The sequence below is a fragment of the Podarcis bocagei genome (genome assembly GCF_964188305.1).
Source record: "Podarcis bocagei genome assembly, chromosome: Z".
NCBI lineage: Eukaryota > Metazoa > Chordata > Lepidosauria > Squamata > Lacertidae > Podarcis > Podarcis bocagei.
Window position 1 is genome coordinate 38052550 of NC_138140.1, and position 14618 is coordinate 38067167.

The 14618-nt window shown below is 42.6% G+C and overlaps 1 long non-coding RNA gene across 1 annotated transcript in view; it reads left to right on the plus strand.

Moving 5' to 3' along the window:
- Positions 1-14618, plus strand: part of LOC308578900 — a 753836-nt gene that overhangs the window by 245898 nt on the left and 493320 nt on the right. The gene's annotated exons all lie outside the window — the stretch shown is intronic.

The following is a 14618-nucleotide window of genomic DNA, read 5'->3' on the forward strand; positions in this document are numbered from 1 at the left end:
CAGGCTAGTGAAAGTAATTTGAGCTTGAGAAGGTTTTGGGAAGAAGGAAAAATGAAACCGGTAGTTCAGAAACACTGAAATTATTCTTGTTCAACTTAATCTAATTCAGAATGGATACAGCTTCAGGGTTGAACAGCAACCAGAAAACACAACTGGGATATTCTTTATTTGAATCGTACATTATAATGAAAAATTCAGAGTTGGGCTGTTTGAATCAAATAAAATAACTGGTGGTTAACTTCTTCAGGGTGGTAGGAAAATGTCTACGTAGACATCAGTCACAATATTGGAGAAATGCAGTTTAGGCAGTCTGCCAAACAGGTGGTGTTTAGACCAGAGACTTTCATTTAGTTGCAAATTTCTTGAGAATGGAGATTCCCACTGGTACTTGGTTGGTGATGATTCATCAAGGCCTCTTTCAGGAGTTTCAGTGAAAAGGATTGTAATTTTGACTGATGGGATTTTCTGCAAACCAGGAGAAAACATTTCAAAGAGCTTGAGTGCAGCTTTCTATATGTCAACAAGACCATTTTGATGGAAAGCCTATCCATGCCTCTGACTTGAGTGTCTCTCTACAGTCAAAGGAGATACTAATATGCCAAAATGATGTTTATTGGAAATGACCAAGAAGAGCTGTCAAAGATCACCTTCAAATGAATTATATCTCATTGCTCTGGCATCCAATGCCTCTGTATTCCAAGTTGTTGACTAATTTGGAAAGATGGTTAGATATGCTTTTTCTGAACCCTATGAGAAACCTCACTCTAAAGCTGTGAACATGGTTAATGCAAAGCAAGAAGGCAGGAATGCTAGAAATGTAGCAATATCTCCATGGAAGAGATGGATTCACTCCCCTGGATTTTTCCATGAGGATCCACAGGCACCAGATCCCACTTCTCCAACCTGTGCTTTCCAAATATTCCAAGTGGCTTTTTAGGGGGTGGGAGTGAGAAAAAGTAAACATCTCAGGAATCTGATAAACATGTTACTGTACTTTTTAACTCAGCTCTAAATGGAACCAATTACTGAAGAGGAGCAGTGGCTTTCATATTTCAGTGGTGCCTTGTACGATGCCAAAATTTGGTGCCCCTCCACCTCTCACCTTCCATTGGATGCCATTATTGTGATGCCTTCTCGGCTTGGCACCCAGTGTGGGCAAACTGGTCACGCTCCCCGAAATCCACCTCTGACGGGCATGGGAAACTCCCTCAGAGACAGAGGTCATTGGCTCCATTTGGAGCTGAGTTGAAATTTCTTCCAGTTTTGTCTTTTTCTCACTTCCACCCCCCCCCCAAAAAAGGCCACTTTGCACAAGTTTGACAGCCAAATGATTCTCTTGTCCTGTATTTCCTGCAGGGAGTTAGACTAGATGACATGCAAGGCCCCACTCAATTCTGTGATGTAACAGAGTAATTTAAACCCCAGCTGGGCAGTAGCATTTTATGTCAAAGTGGTTAAGCCTTTGCCACACCTGCAGCCCGTTTTCTCACAGCAGCTAGGGAGGATGATAAAGGGGCAGACAGACTGTCTGGATCAGGTTTGCTGCCATCAAGTGACAGCCTCCCCACATCCTTGTAATGCCCCAATATAGAGCTTTGTGTGAGCTACCACCCTTTCTGTGACCACCCACTCACACTTTCTATGGGAAGAATGAGGAGCATCACTACATAGGTGGAGTCTGGAGGAGCTTGTCTTGGATGGAAGGGCAGGGAGACCTGCCCCTTCCAGCCTGTCACATTGCACATGCCTGGGTACATGGAAAAAGTGTTTCCTGCTTCTGAAAATATGAAGATCCAGAACCTTGTGGTCCTCCCTGGAAAGAACACACTCAAGAAAGCCCTGTCCTTGGTCATCACATATCTGATCCCCCCAAAGGAAGAGGACACTATTAGAAGGGCCTCAAAATAAGGGAGGTTCATATGGGTGAGAATTAAATGACGCATATGTGTAGCAATTTTTTTTTAAAGAGCAGGAAGTTCCATTTATTTATTTATTTTAAAAGTGTTACTTAATTCTCAAAATGTTTTCATTTGCAACTTTTAAAGATCCATAAACGTACATGAACTCAAAGTAACAGAGTGCTAAAAAAAATCAGCCCTATATATAATTTCTGTTGTTCTTTTCATGGCCAGATTGAAATATAATTGAATCTAATTCTCAGTCTTATAAATTCCTTTAAATCTGTTACTCTGCTTGTCCTTGGCAGTTTTCATCTGTGCATAAATCAGTAAAAATGCTCATACAATTTTTATCTTCCTTTAGTTCCCCAACATAGCCATTAGTGAAAAATGCATTAGTATAGGTCCCCCCTATGATGCCCAGTCTCCTTAGTCAATTAATCAAGGATGACTTCTATCACAGTTCATTTAAAGCATTTTTTTGGTTAAGAAGGTATGGGACCATGATTGTGCATGAGATACCATTCCTGCTTAAATCCTTGTGCCAATAGTGTGTGGCTATGACAATTAAAATATATCAATTTATATGCCAGCGGGCCTATATGTTTTTTGTAAATCGGGTTTCCTACATAGAATATATATTATTGGTTGCTAGTCATAGGACTAACTGAGTCAAAATAAGTTTACCAGCCAAGTTAGGAATCAATAAACAATAGGAATCAGTGATCAATTGATGGCAAATGAAATAAGAGAGTGGTTAGTTTGTAGGTAGGAAAATGAATAGGGCCATTTCATTGTAGATTTGCACTGTGTGTATTCATGTATTCATCTCTAACCTTCTTGAATCATTCTAATCCCTTATAGCTAGGGTGAAGAATCTCAGGCCCAGGCATCAAAGGTTGTGCTCCTGGTCTCTTTGATCTTTGGGACTCTCCTTAGGCCACACCCCACATTGGCCCTTCTTTATGCCCTGCTTGAGTGTTTCTGCCTGGCTGGAATATGCCCTTGAACTTTGAGAATGTTTCCTGGTTGCCTTTGGCAATGTTTGTTCAGAAGAGAATGAGGCCATGAAAAAGATTCACCGCTACACTTTGAGAAATACGGAATGAAGCTGCTAACCTCTTCTCCTCTACCACTTCAGCCACTGACCTTCATGATTTGGAGGAATAATTTCTGAAGAAGAGAGACTTTTCTGCTGCTGATTTTCCAGGGTTCTGTACCACATCTGCAGCTGACAAGCTACTCTAGTTGTATAGGATTAACTAGAGTAGGTTCTCCACTGCAGGTATTTGCCTCTAATTCTTGGTGGGTGATAATGATGTGATGAGGGATGGGGCTAGGATGCTCATCCTCACTCTTCCTCCTGTGGTTCCAATGTTTCTGTGTGCACATTATATAAGAGTTCAGTAAATTAAGGTTACCAGATTTTCCCCTCAATGAATTTCAACTGGATTTTGTATGGCGACTGATTTGTAAATCCGGAGACTGTCCCCGGGAAACGGAGACATCTGGTAACCTTAAGGTAAATCTGTGTATTCCCTATCAGTATTGCTTTTGCATGATTTTATCCATAATTGTATTCCATTTCTTCATTTATTTATTTATTTTAAAGCACCACTCCATTTGGGAAAAGATAAATCTATCCTTTCAGGTGGAAAGATTAGGAAATTGTTCTATGTGGGTAAGCATAATTTTTCCTTGCACACTTGACTGAGAATGAAAATGGATACTCTTTAGTCCGATTGGCTGCTTAAAGGCAGATGCCTCACTACAATCACCAGATTGAACTGCCAGCCAAACTTTCTATCATTTCAGCTTTCTACATTATAAGCACAGAAGACACCACAGAGCTTCGGCATCCACACAAGCATTTATTTTTCACAAGGCATGTCTTTAGGGACCTAAATCTTTCTGCTTTCAACTTTTTGGATGCACAGATTATATGGCATTTAGAGCAAGAATCTATATAGTTGGATACATTACTCTTTTGACAGTTTTTCTATCAGCTGTTCTTTCAGAGGCCTCCTTTGGAAAGACAGCTTCCTTCCCTCCTTCCACCAATGAAATGATGAAGGAAGCACTTACCTTGCCACATGCAAGTAAGGCCACTTTGATAATCCCCACCCTACCCCCCTGCTTTAATTATGACATATACATCGGCTGCTGTTAGAGGTTTTGCATATAAATGGGTCCAATTACTATGTGACAAACTGATGTTAATTTATCCTTACAAAAGCCTGCTTCTGTTTACTTAAAGCAGATGCTTCAAAAAGGAGAGACAATGCCCTTGATGTGAATTTGGACTGGCAAACTGCGCAGGTACCTTCAAATGCTTTTAGAATGCTTCCCATCTTCCTTTTCACCACATGAAGCAGCTGCACATTTCCCTCTGAAAATATAGATATCATAAGAAAAATGCAATAAGAGGAAAATCTATAGCTGAATCTATTACCTGCCTCTTGACTAAAACAAGCGAATTGCTCATTGCTGTGATGGTCTGATGAGCACCCCCTCCCTCTGCTGGCTCTACTTTTTATGATCACATTCTTAATGAAATAGCAGAGCACCATCCATAGTCACAAATCTATTCTTTTTATAGGGTGACACAGAAACAATGGATTTTACTTTTGGTTTTCAAAGAAACTTTGGTGTAAAAGAAAGGAAGGTTGTTTAAAGACAACAAATGATAAAACAAAAGCTTGCAGGTGGAAAGAGAAAAAGGGGACAATTATCATTCTTCCTTTCTGCTAAGAATAGGAATAGGGGGAGGGTCAGAGCTCAGTGGATGATTTAATGTTGCAGCTTCAGTCCCTGGAATTTCCAGTTAAGGGGAGGGTGGCGAACCTCTGCCTCCCCCAGTGATGATGCTGATGATTAAATTTATTACCTGCCCTTCTTTCACCAGCAGGCCCCAAGGTGGTGACAGGAATAGGGTAGCCCTTAAAACACACAACACTTCAGGTGTCCACAGCCAAAGTTAAGAGGTTTGCATTTTAAATATTTTGTTGGACTACAACTCCCATCTTCCCCAACCACTTCCTGTGCTTCCTATGGAGCATGGGATTTGGAACCCATCAGCTTCTGGAAGGCTAACAGTTCCTCCATCCCTTGTCTAAATGGGCATTTATCGTTTCTCATTTTTGGAGCCCCAGTACAAAGCACTTTGAGGCTGCAGTGTGCATGCAAGCCAACTATGTAGAGCGGCTTCACATCAATAGAGAAGAGGTGCATCCCTTTGCAGAGCTGCTTCCTCCATTGAAGTGAATGGGTGGGTTCCTAGTAATTGGGGTAAAACCTCTGTGTTAAGTAGCTCTGGTAGTAAGGCTAGGATTTACTTCTGCATGAGAGCTGGAAGAGTTATTGCCTGTAAGAATGCAAATAATTGTACTTCCTGTCCATACAGTTTTGCTTTGGATATTGAGCTCTTATATGTGAGTGCTAATTACATATGGATAAGTTGCTGTTATGCAGTGATGTAAGAAAGCACCTTCTCACCTCAATGGAGGCTTCCTGTTTATGGAATGCCCTTCCTTCTGTGGCACATTTTGGCACCACCTAAAAAAGCCATTTGTTTGTCCAGGCATTCAAAGGATATTAGATATCCATTATATTGCTGATGAAAGACTTGTTAGAATTATATTCAATAAATAGGAGTGGGGTAGTAATTACACCCAACGAGCAAAGGAGAGAAAGAGGCTGCAATGCCAGGACCAAAGGTCTGCGAGCTTTCCTACATAATACATGAAGCTGGTAATTTCCCAATTAGACTACTGTAATGCATTGCATGTGGGGCTGTCATGGAAGATGGATGAGAAGTTTCAACTAGTGCAAAACGCTGCCAGCAGATTATTGGGTAGAAAAACTAGGTTTGATCTTGTGACATCACTGTTTAAAGGATAGCATTGGCTGACAGTTAGTTACAGGGTCCAATTAAGGTGCTCCCTTTGGTGTATAAAGCCATATGCAGTTTGGGGCCTGAGTTCTTGAAGAAGAAACTCTCTCCATATGTACTTTAAGATTGACAGATAAAGATCTACTGAGAGTGCCATTCTTCACTATGGCATGTGCAGCAGTGACTTGTGGGTTCTTCTGTGGAATTCCCTCCCATTGGGTGAAGACACTCATCCTCCTCACTACAGTGGTGCCTCGCAAGACGAAATTAATTCGTTCCGCAAGTCTCTTCGTCTTGCGGTTTTTTCGTCTTGCGATGCACGGTTTCCCATAGGAATGCTTTGAAAATCAATTAATGCGTTCCTAGGGAAACCGCCTTCAGACCAGGTCCGGGGACAGTCTGTCCCCGGACCTCTTCTGAAGGTTGGGGGGGGACAAGGGCTTTTCTTCCCACCCCCAGCATTTTAAAAAACCCCGGGACAGCGGAGGACTTCTCCGCTGTCCGGGCAATCTTAAAATGCTGGCGGGCGGCATTTTAAAATCGCCCGGGACAGCGGAGGACTTCTCCGCTGTCTGGGGCGATTTAAAAGCCCCTGGGAAGGCAGGCAGGGGGGACAAAGACTTTCGCCCCCCGCCCGCCTTCAGAAGGTGTTCCCGACCCCCCGCCCGGCTTCGCAGCAGCGCTCCAGAGCCCAGCGGCTGGGGCAGGTGTTCCCGCCCCCCCCCCCGCCCGGCTTCGCAGCACCGGGAGAAGCGATCTCCCCGCAGCTGCTTGCTTCAAAAGAGGTCCCGCACCTCTTTTGAAGCAAGCGGCTGCGGAGATAAGCGATCTCCCCGCCGCCCCTTGCTTCAAAAGAGAAGACCCGCTGTCCCCGGGGCAAGCTTCGTTTTGCGAAGCAAGCCCATAGGGAAATTCGTCTTGCGAGGCAACTCGAAAATGAAAAAACCTTTCATTTTGCGAGTTTTTCGTCTCGCGAGGCGTTCGTCTTGCGGGGTACCACTGTAATATTTTTTCTTTACCTACTGAAAACATATCTATTCCTTTTGGCGTATGAGGCTTAACAAGATGGTTGCATCGTGGTTCCTGTGATTATGTATTGTGCTGCCGCTGATTACTTTGATGGTATTGTGGCTTTTATTTATTTTTATAAGATTTATAAACTATTTAATCAGATAGTTAAAATCCCCCCCCCCAAAACCCAGAACATTTAAAATAGACATAAAATAATTATTATTAGAACATAGATAAAATCAGTAAACTTTAAAGTGTGGGTAGGGTAGGCAAATAAATTAAATGTCTGTGCAGGTTTGTTGATTTTTATTTTATTTTTAAAAACAAAACATATCAGCAGGCATCTAAAACAATATAGTAGGGTCATCTGCCTAATGCCATTTATCACGGAGTTGCAAAGCATACTCCCCACAAACAGTTTTATTACTGATGAATTATTTTGCATTTTTTTTGTCAAGTGTTCAGGACTTTGTGAACTTTTGTTGAAAGGAGTCTACTGCTACTAAAATATAACTGAGAGAGATTTTATTCCTGCTCACACCACACCTCTGCTGTGGTTCCTTTTCTTAGAATCCTGTACACCAGGAGGGAGGGAAAGGAAGGAGGAAGGGAAACAGGGAGACTTGAAATGTAGCTTTTAGTTTCTTGGACTAAGGGTTGGTTCATTGGACTCTGCCCAGCTCTTTGATTCCACAAGAGCTCACACTGAATTCTTCCAAGGCGGGAGAGACCCAACAGTCTCCATAGGCAGCTTCTTCCATTGCTCTACTGATCTTTGGGTTTGGAAGCATTTCCTCATATATGAGAATACTGTAAGGAAAGTCTTTGCTCCTTTTGCTAAACTTGGGGGGAAAGGGTGAACAAAGAGAGAACCGTCTAGGAAGGGTCTTCTTTGAAAGCACAGGATGTCAGGATGTAGTCTGCCTGAGGAAGCTTTCATATCAAAACATGCTAGGCTTATTAGATTTCTACTGTTTTGGAGTTACATCTTCTCATCTGATGTCAGCTTGTGGCTCACCTCTCTCTTTTTCATTTTCAACTTCTGGTGCTGCCCATATTATGAAGTGGATGAATACTTCCTTTGAATGTTATTTATAACTCTTATTACCCTTATTGTAAGACCATGAATTTGCATTCCACTTTAAAGCATAACATTTGGTACATAGGGGTGTATGCAACAAATTGCTACCCAAAGTACACCCATTGCAATTAATGGCCCAAAGTCATGTTCATTAATGTCAAGGCAGCTACTCTGAGTAGGATTAGTATTGCCTACAACCTATTTGTTGTATGTAAAACCTATGACCCTTACCCTGACTCAGGCAGTAGGTCTCTTTAACTCAGTACAGTGGTACCTCGGGATGCGAATGGGATCTGTTCTGGAGCCCCGTTCGCATCCTGAACAGAACGTAAGAAGCAACTGCACATGCGCGGTCGCGTTTTGCCACTTCCGCGCATGCGTGTGACGTCATTTTGACCGTCTGCGTATGCACGAGTGGCAAAACCCAGAAGTAACGCACTCTGTTACTTCCAGGTTGCCGCGGAGCGCAACCAGAAAAACCGTATCCTGAAGCATTTATCCCGAGGTATGACTGTACTGCCTACATTGACCGGCAGTGGCTCTCCAGGGTTTCAGGTAGGAATGAATGAATATATTAATTTTGGTCACTGACTAGAGCGCAGGTAGGAATGTCTTCCAGCCTGACCTGGAGTTGCCAGGTATTGAACCCTGGTTCTTCTGCATGCCAGGCAGATGCTCTGTCACTGAGCATTTAAAGAGGTCCCACCTCAATGAATTTATAGTCTGTAATACATATTATAAGCAGAACTATTTCCTGATAATGTGCAACCACACTGACAACATTAAGATCAACAAATTAGACCCAGTTAGTCTTGACATGGTCTAATGGTTATCGGTTTGCGTTGACGTGTAGGTGGGTGTTTATTTGTTTACTGGTGTCACTGATGTTAGGGAACACACTCCTTCCTGAAATGTATGAAATCTATGTATGAAATCTATATATCTGAACTGGCACTCTGCTGGCTTTTGAAGACAAACCTATTTAACACAGGCATTTCCTTGATATCTTGGCAGTGGTCTCCAGCAAGACGGGGCAGTGTTGGTTTTTGTTTGTTACTATGGTATGTAGGCATGTTTGTGTTTTAATATTGAAAGCCACCCTGTGGTCCTTGGATGAAGGGTAGTATAGAAATTAATTAAGTAAGTAAGCATAGGCGCCGACTCCATGGGGCTTGAGGGGGCCCGAGCCCCCTCAAAAATTCATTTGGGGGGGCTCCGCCCCCCCAATAATCTCCGGCGCCCCTCCAGCAGAGCGCCATCGCCGCCCCTCCCCCAGCCCAAAATGCACAGGATCGGGCTGCATGCCTCCTGCCCTCCCTCCCGAGCAAAAGCTCCACCCAATTTCCGCTCCGGAGCTGATTAATAGGCGCAGCACGCTCGCCCCTATTCGCTCACGAGGAGGCGGCGCCACTTTATTTGCATATTCATGAGCTTATTTATTATTCATGAGCTTTCCCGGGCCCCCCCAATATTTTTTATAAGTCCGCGTCCCTGTAAGTAAGTAATACAGTAAGCCTGCAATTTACATTTAACTTGTGTGCTGGGCAAAAGGGGGGGATAAACAAATTTAAAAGGGAGCAAAAGGGAGTGGGCATCTGGGGGAAAAGGCTTTTGCAGTCCCATCCACCATTGCATCCAGTGCGTTTTGATTATACACAAATTTTGGCTTTAGGCACAATCCCCAAAACGTAACCCTGGCGTAGGTTGCAGGTTTACTGTACAGATCTACCTTGGAAGTCAAACGGAATCCATTCTGGAAGTCCGTTTGACTTCCAAAATGTATGGAAACCAAAGTGTGGCTTCTGATTGGCTGCAGGAAGCTCCTGCAGTCAATCAGAAGCTGCAGAAGCCCTGTCGGAACACTCACTTCCGGGTGTGCGGCATTCGGGAGCCAAAATGTCCAAATACCAAGGCATTCAGGATCCAAGGTATGACTGTACAGCTATGATAATGTAACAAATCTACAATTCTCTTAATTAAGATGTAAGAAATGTTCATTATGAAGTCCTTTGCCTGCCAAAGGTCCCAGATTCAATCTCAAGAATCTCCAGGAGCCTGAAATCCTGGAGAGCCAGTTAAATATGTACAGTACTGAGCTAGATGAACTAGTAGTCTGACTGAGTATAAGGCAGCTTCTCATGTTCCCAATGCTGGAGTCATTATGGATACGAGGTACTATTCCACTTAAACCTTGTACAGTAAACAGCAGTCTTTCTCATAGTTGCATATTCTTATGATAAATCAAAGTCGTTCTCAAACACGTTTCATTTTTTTAGAACAAAAAAGCAAGTAAACTATGCCTTGACTGTGATCCATTTGACCCTAGTATCTGATTTGTAAAGTTCTCTTTTTGAGGAGGATTTCCCCCCCACAAAGGTAGGCAGGTTAAAGAACTCTTCCTGTTACTAAAGGTATTGACACTGATGTGAAGATCAGACTTTCTTTATATAAGTAATGTAACAACAGTATGTATTTGGGTCTTACTGAGAGTACCAAAAGCATGTGAAACGTTGTGTGTGTGTGTGGTGTGTGTGTGTGTGTGTGTGTGTGTGTGTTCAGTCTCCAGTAATGTGCTGAGTTGAATGTCTCTAGAGTGACAGATAAATTATTAACTTTTGTGGGGATACAATTCTAATCTTCCCATATTTGAAATTTATTCTTATGGATATTGAATTTATCTTGCAGATCTAAGAAAGCAATGAAATGTCAGTTAGGAATTCAATCACCTGTGGGTTCCCACACCTTTCGCTGTTCCCTCTTCCTTCCATACTAAGCACTGTCCCCCAGTTTTATGGCTGGCGTTATACCATAAAGAATTCTTGCCATCGGAATTTTGTAATCCAATAATGAAGGCAAAGTAAGTTTTTGCACAGGTTTGCTAATTCCCTTTTATTGCAGGCTGAGCTCATCTTCATTATGGATTGATGAAACCTCATCAAATAGAATCACACCGCCATCTATTCTAATCCAATTATTAGCTTAATTTACAGTGCCACAAGTCACGAGTTGCTGACCTGTAAATTTGCTACATAAAACATACTGTAGAGTACAGCAGTGTAAATAAATTATACAGCACGTCGTGGGGGGGGGGGGAGGAATGGGATATTAATCTAAAATCACTTAGGTAAATTTAACGGGGAGAAAAAAACCGCAGGGTTCTTACAAATCTTTAAGAGCAACTAGGAAACAAATTTTTAATACTCTCAAAATCCAATCAGTGGCCACGATCCAACTCCTCTGTGTACGGTGACCAAGGTGCAGCAGCTATGTGGTTGGCAGATAAGAAGCTGGTCATAGAATCATAGAACTGTAGAGCTGGAAAGGACACCAAGGGTCATCTAGTTCAGTGTTTTTCAACCACTGTTCCATGGCACACTAGTGTGCCGCGAGATGTTGCCTGGTGTGCCGTGGGAAAAATTGAAAAATTCGAAAGATTTTTTTTTTAAAAAAAGTCAAATTTTCGCCCACTAGGCAGGTGCCGGACTATGTCCACCCTATTTTCCATCCATCCTGGGTGGGGATCAGATCGGATGGGATCGGATGAGAGCGGACAGGGGGTCCGCTCTCATCCGATTCCCCATAGAGAGCAACGGGGCTCTGACATCTCCCTCTCCGCACACAGTGGTGGTGTGCCTCGTGATTTTTTTCATGAAACAAGTGTGCCTTTGCCCAAAAAAGGTTGAAAAACACTGATCTAGTTCAACCTCCTTCAATGCAGGAATATCAACTAAAGCATCATACGTATTTGGTAGACAAACTCCTATGTTCTTAAAAGGAATCATATTGGCTTAGAAGGCACCTGCTGGCACATCATATGATCTTGGTGCGCATGTGTGTATGTGACCTCTTGGAAGGTCCTATATCCTTCAAGCAAGCTGGCCAGTCCTTGATAATGCACACACATTTCTCAACAGTATCAATGGCTAAGGCAAGAGAATTAGACAAACTCATGGAAGATAAGGCTACCAGTTATGATGTTTAAGTTCCACTTCCATTGCTAGGAGGCACAAATAGAAAGAGTACTATTGCACTCAGTTTCTGCTTTCAGTTTCTTCCCATTGGCACCTTTTTGGCCACTTTGAGTATAGGACGCTGGGTCAAACTGGCCTGATCCAGCCACTGCTGCCTTCTTCCTCAAGCATTTGCCACCCCAGGCAGTCGCCTTATTCTGTCTAATGTTAGGGTTGGCTCTGCTGATCAGTTATGGGTCTCCCCCATGACAGTTGAAAGCAATTCCCCTCATGCAGTCAGATTCCCTCCTTGGTTTGGAACAACTAAATTATGCTGGGAAGGACTGTAGCATCTGATTTGCATGCAGAAGTTTCCAAGTTCAATTTCCAGCATCTCCATGTAGGGCTGGGAGACTGTCCTGCCTGAAATCCTGGAGTGTCACTGCTGATCACCATAAACAACACTGGGTTGGATGGGCTGAGCATAAGGAAGCTTCCTTCGTTATGTCCAAACCTTGGTGTCCCTGTGACTTACAAACCAGTCCATTGCGCCCATCCAATAGTTCAGTATTGAGTCACGCTCTTATAGGACATCTTCATAGAAGCAGGAATTTTCCTGGTAACTCTATCCATTCTTGTCCTCTTCTTCCCCACCCCAACTTTTTGTGGCTTAAATGTATTGGGTATAGCTAATTTGTTTTTTCTTTCTTTTCATCCTTCCTACCTCTGCCAACTGTTCTGAAAATTCACAGCAGAACAGTTAAGTGAGTAAAAGCAATATCTGAATATAGATTGTGTTCATTAGTTCACACTTGCATGGAATAAATCTTCCTGAACATATTAACAAAAGAAGCCGCTTCTTTTGCCAATAACACCACCTAACGATAAATTACAGTTACCGTCAGAAATGCAGTATTAATTTTTCCTGTAACTGTTTAAACAATGCACATGTTTTCAATACAGCCCATTAATTTTAATTACCAACATGTAGAAGAGGAGAACCCATTCAGGCTTTTTGAATGTGTGTATATCTCTCTCCTTTTCTTTCTCTCTCCCCCACCCTCTCTCCCTCAAGGAAATGCCTCAGTCCACATCTTACTATCATAGAGCTGATTCATACAAACATTTTTATGCTGTGACATCAAGATGTTGACTTTGTGGGCAGTTATTACTTTGCTCAACAATTCCCAGAGTTCCCTAGGAAAAGGGATTGATTGTTAAACCATGCTGAGAACTGTAGCTCTGAGGGAAAGAAGGGTCTACTAAACAACTCTCAATACCCTTAACAGACTTCAGCTCCCATAATTCTTTGAAGGAAATCATGGCCTTAGTATCATAGTTCTTTAAATGCATGCTGTGAATGTGGGGCAGAGATGACACTTCCCAATTTTCTATAAATATAAAATTTTATTAATTCATAGTAAAATGGCAAATCAATTCCAACAAAACCTGTAGAATGTTGTGTGCTTATATCAAATGCATATAAAAAGAAACATTGAGCAGCTCCACTGTCAAATAACCAATTAACTGAATACCTAATCAAGGCTTCAACCATTCGTGACATAGCCTTGCCACAAGTATGCATGAGTGTTTGGAGGTCTCATATTAACATTGCTTCTGTTCCCCTAGTTGATATACGGGGACCATATCTTATCAAAGTGTTTACTTTTACAACGATTATGTGCTGTGATAGAAACTATGTTAGATCGCAAACTTTCCCTTTGGAGATGGACCTTTGGAGTCTCTCCAGTGGGAAGCAATCCCCCAGTTTTTTAAAGCCCCCATCTTGCAACTATACCTTTGAAGCATCATCATACCACCTGAAAGTGGCACCTTGCCCCAGAACTCCTAATGACTCACCTTAGTGTCTTCATATAGATATTAAACAGCCTTGGGGATAAATAGTGCTAGGAGGCTGAGGAGCATTCACCCAGTGCTATTTTTCTGGATTTGTTGCATAGATTAAACTGGAACCATTGTAATACAGTGTCCCTGATTCCCATTTCATGGAGCTGGTCCAGAAGGATATCATGGACAACGGTATCAAACTTTGCAGAGACATCAAGAAGCAGTAGCAAGGTTGAACTCCCCTTGTCCCACTTTCCCACAGAGGCTATCCATCAGTCAAGGCCAATTCAGTACTGTGGCCAGGCTTGTATACTGTATAGTGATGGCATCAAAAGGCTGTTTCCGACGCTGGAATTCACACACACACACACACACCACACACACCACACACACACACACACGTTTTGCTCAAAGGCCCTGGCAGGAATAAATAGAGTAGAATCACACAAGGAAGATAATTGTTTGGGTTGGTTTTTTTGTTTGTTTTTTAAAAGGTAGCGACAGAAGCTCAAACTTTTATCACTGCTGAACAGGTTGGAGTGCTTGAGGGATGAAATCGTGCTCTTTGGAGGAATCCAAGATTAGTTCTAGGCTTTAAAAACTTAATCGGTAATTTGTTGTTTTTATACTTAGCCTGGTTCGGCTTGGACATTTCTTTCCAGTTCGGCAGCTAGTGGTGCCAGGCTGGCAGAAAAGGTATATATAAACCTTGTGTTAATGGAGGCTCACATGAAGCACACAAGACCTTAGCAGTGTGGTTCTGCCCTTGAGTGTACAATTTTGCCCTACAAATTGTCAGTACCATGTGGGTGTAGACGTGCACATCTGCATCAGGGCCCTATGATGTGTGTGTGTGTGTGTGTGAGTGTGTGTGTTGTGAATGACAACTCCCTACAGTTTTAACCCTTTGCCCCCCATAACCTCAGTCCAGATTAAGG